Source organism: Trachypithecus francoisi, unplaced genomic scaffold, assembly GCF_009764315.1.
Source record: "Trachypithecus francoisi isolate TF-2019V2 unplaced genomic scaffold, Tfra_2.0 Lachesis_group6, whole genome shotgun sequence".
In the NCBI taxonomy this organism is placed as follows: domain Eukaryota; kingdom Metazoa; phylum Chordata; class Mammalia; order Primates; family Cercopithecidae; genus Trachypithecus; species Trachypithecus francoisi.
This window is the reverse complement of record NW_022681471.1, coordinates 62,164,192-62,168,145: the sequence shown is the minus strand read 5'-3', so window position 1 is coordinate 62,168,145 and position 3,954 is coordinate 62,164,192. Positions and strand designations below refer to the sequence as shown.

The window sequence follows — 3,954 nt, the reverse complement described above, 5'->3', positions numbered from 1 at the left end:
ATGTCCATCAGGAATATGGTCTAAAACTCTCTTTTTTTGTTGTGTCTCTGCCAGGCTTTGGTATCAGGATGATGCTGGACTCATAAAACGAATTAGGGAGGAGTCCCTCTTTTTCTGTTGATTGGAATAGTTTCAGAAGGAATGGTACCAGCTCTTCTTTATACCTCTGGTATAATTCAAATGTGAATATGTCTGGTCCTGGACATTTTTTGGTTGGTAGGCTGTTAATTATTGCCTCAATTTCAGAACCTGTTATTGGTCTATTCAGAGATTCAACTTCTTCCTCGTTTAGTCTTGGGAGGGTGTATGTGTCCAGGAATTTATCCATTTCTTCTAGATTTTCTAGTTTATTTGCATAGAGTTGTTTATAGTATTCTCTGATGGTTGTTTGTATTTCTGTGGAATCGGTAGTGATACCACTTTATCATTTTATATTGTGTCTATTTGATTCTTCTCTCTTTTCTTCTTTATTAGTCTTCCTAGGGGCCTATCAATTTTGTTGATCTTGTCAAAAAACCACCTCCTGGATTCATTGATTGTTTGAAAGATTTTCTGTGTCTCTACTTCCTTCAGTTCTGCTCTTGTCTTAGTTATTTCTTGCTTTCTGCTAGCTTTTGAATGTGTTTGCTCTTGCTTCTCTAGTTCTTTTAATTATGATGTTAGGGAGTCAATTTTAGATCTTTCCTTCTTTCTCTTGTGGGCATTTGGTGCTATAATTTCCCTCTACACACTGATTCAAATGTGTCCCAGAGATTCTGGTATGTTGTGTCTTTTTTCTCATTGGTTCCAAAGAACATCTTTATTTCTGCCTTCCTTTTATTATGTACCCAGTAGTCATTCAGGAGCAGATTGTTCAGTTTCCATGTAGTTGAGTGGTTCTGAGTGAGTTTCTTAATCCTGAGTTCTGGTTTGATTGCACTGTGGTCTGAGAGACAGTTTGTTACAATTTCTGTTTTACATTTACTGAGGATGCTTTACTTCCAACTATGTGGTCAATTTTGGAATAAGCGCTATATAGTGCTGAGAAAAATGTATATTCTGTTGATTTGGGGTGGAGAGTTCTGTAGATGTCTATTAGGCCTGCTTGGTGCAGAGCTGAGTTCAATTTCTGGATATCCTTGTTCACTTTCTGTCTCATTGTACTGTCTAATGTTGCAAGTAGGGTGTTAAAGTCTCCCATTATTATTGTGTGGGAGTCTAAGTCTCTTTGTAGGTCTTTAAGTACTTGCTTTATGAATCTGGGTGCTCCTGTATTAGGTGCATATATATTTAGGATAGTTAGCTCGTCTTGTTGAAATGATCCCTTTGCCATTATGTAATGGCCTTCTTTGTCTCTTGATCTTTGTTGGTTGAAAGTCTGTTTTATCAGAGACTAGGATTGCAACCCCTGCTTTTTTTTTTTTTTTTTTTTTTTTTTTTTTTGCTTTCCATTAGCTTGGTAGATCTTACTCCATCCCTTTATTTTGAGCCTATGTGTGTCTGCACATGAGACGGGCCTCCTGAATACAGCACACTGATGGGTCTTGACTCTTTATCAAATTTGCCAGTCTGTATCTTTTAATTGGAGCACTTAGCCCATTTACATTTAAGGTTAATATCTTTATATGTGAATTTGATCATGTCATTATGATGTTAAGTGGTTATTTTGCTTGTTAGTTGATGCAGTTTCTTCCTAGCATTGATGGTGTTTACAGTTTGGCATGTTTTTGCAGTGGCTGGTACTGGTTGTTCCTTTCCATGTTCAGTGCTTCCTTCAGGAGCTCTTGTAAGGCAGGCCTGGTGGTCACAAATTCTCTCAGCATTTGCTTGTCTGTAAAGGATTTTTTTTCTCCTTCACTGATGAAACTTAGTTTGGCTGGATATGAAATTCTGGGTTGAAAATTCTTTAAGAATGTTGAATATTGGCCCCCACTCTCTTCTGGCTCGTAGAGTTTCTGCTGAGAGATCCACTGTTATTCTGGTGGGCTTCCCTCTGTGGGTACCCAACCTTTCTCTCTTGCTGCCCTTAACATTTTTTTCTTTCATTTCAACCTTGGTGAATCTGATAATTATGTGTCTTGGAGTTGCTCTTCTCGAGAGTATCTTTGTGGTGTTCTCTATATTTCCTGATTTTGAATGTTGGCCTGCCTTGCTAGGTTGGGGAAGTTCTCCTGGATATTATCCTGAAGAGTGCTTTCCAGTTTGGTTCCATTCTTCCCATCACTTTTGAGTACACCAATCAGATGTAGATTTGGTCTTTTCACATAGTCCCATATTTCTAGGAGGCTTTGTTTGTTTCTTTTTGGTCTTTTTTCTCTAAACTTCTCTTCTCACTTCATTTCATTTGTTTGATCTTCAGTCACTGATACCCTTTCTTCCACTTGTTGAATTGGCTACTGAAGCTTGTGCATGCATCATGTAGTTCTTGTGTCATGGTTTTCAGCTCTGTCAGGTCATTTAAGGTCTTCTCTATGCTGTTTATTCTAGTTAACCATTCATCTAATCTTTTTTCAAGGTTTTTAGTTTTTTGCTATGGGCTCGAACATCCTCCTTTAGCTCAGAGAAGTTTGTTATTACCGATCGTCTGAAGACTTCTTCTCTCAACTCGTCAAAGTCATTCTCCATCCAGCTTTGTTCCATTGCTGGCAAGGAGCTGCATTCCTTTGGAGGAGAAGAGGCCCTCTGATATTTTGAATACAAAATTAACTATTCTTTCACTTGCTCCTTTTTCTCTTGCAACATGTGAATTACCAGACCCTCTATCTGTGTCCTCCAGCCCATTTTTTCCCTTTAAATACTGAAGCCCTCAGGCATCCTTGGATAAAGGCACAGACCACAGACTGTTTCTATAATTCCATGTTTATTTTTTCTGAGTATGTCCTTAACCTTGGCAAAATAAACTTCTAAATTGATTGAGACCTGCCTTGGAAATTTTTTGGTTTATAAGTTTAATTAGCAATAACCTCTTCACAAATTATCACTAATTTTATGATTGGTAAAGTAAAATAAAAATATCATGACTCTGTGTAAATATAACACTGCACTAACTTTAAATATTTTAAAATAGTGTTAAAACATTAGGACATAACAACATAGTGTTTATGTGAATGGAAATTAGCAACATTGACACCACAGAAGAACTTTGATATTTGTTTTCTTTTGTTTTGCTTTTGAGAGAGGTCTTGCTCTGTCACCCAGGCTGAAGTACAGTGGCATGATCATGGCTCACTGTTGCCTCAGTCTACTGGGCTCATGTGATCCTTCCGCCACAGGCTCCCCAGTAGCTCCAACTACAGGCATGCACCACCACACTCAGCTAATGTTTTGTAAATTTATTTTCTGTAGAGATGGAGCCCAGGCTGATATTGAATTTCTGAGATTAAGCAAATCTCCTGCCTTGGTCTCCCGAAGTGGTAGGATTACAGTTATGAGCCACCATTCCCAGCAGGATACTTGTTAAAAAGGGAATAATATGATTTTACTAATTTGTTACATAAATTGATATCAACAAAAGGTTCTTGTTGAAAATACACTATCATGCTCAATTTGGCAGTACATATACTAAAATTGGAATGATACAAAGAAGATTAACATGGCACTTGTAAAAGGATAACACACAAATTTGTGAAGTGTCCCATATTTTTCATTGAGATTCAGGAGGATGACAAAACCCAATCCAAGGAAAATAAGAATCACAATAAAGTAACACAGTAGCTGAAGGATGAATAGCCAGTATAAAACAGAACCTAATGGATCAGAGCTAAGTAACACAATACAAGAATTTCACAATGCAATTACAAGTTATCAACAGCAGAATAAACCAAGCTGAGGAAAGAATCTCAGGACTTGCAAAGTATTTCTCTGAAATAAAGCAGTAAGGCCAAAATAAAGAAAAAAATATAAAAAGGAATAAACAAAACCTCCAAGAGGTATTGGATTATGTAAAAAGACCAAATCTGCAAATAATTGGCATGT

At 37.2% G+C, this 3,954-nt stretch overlaps 1 non-coding gene across 1 annotated transcript; it reads left to right on the top strand.

Annotated features, from left to right (window-relative positions):
* The first annotated feature begins 3,516 nt into the window (after positions 1-3,516).
* Positions 3,517-3,623, top strand: LOC117078601. Its single transcript, XR_004435050.1, has one exon. It is a non-coding gene; the product is annotated as a U6 spliceosomal RNA (small nuclear RNA).
* Positions 3,624-3,954: the final 331 nt, after the last annotated feature.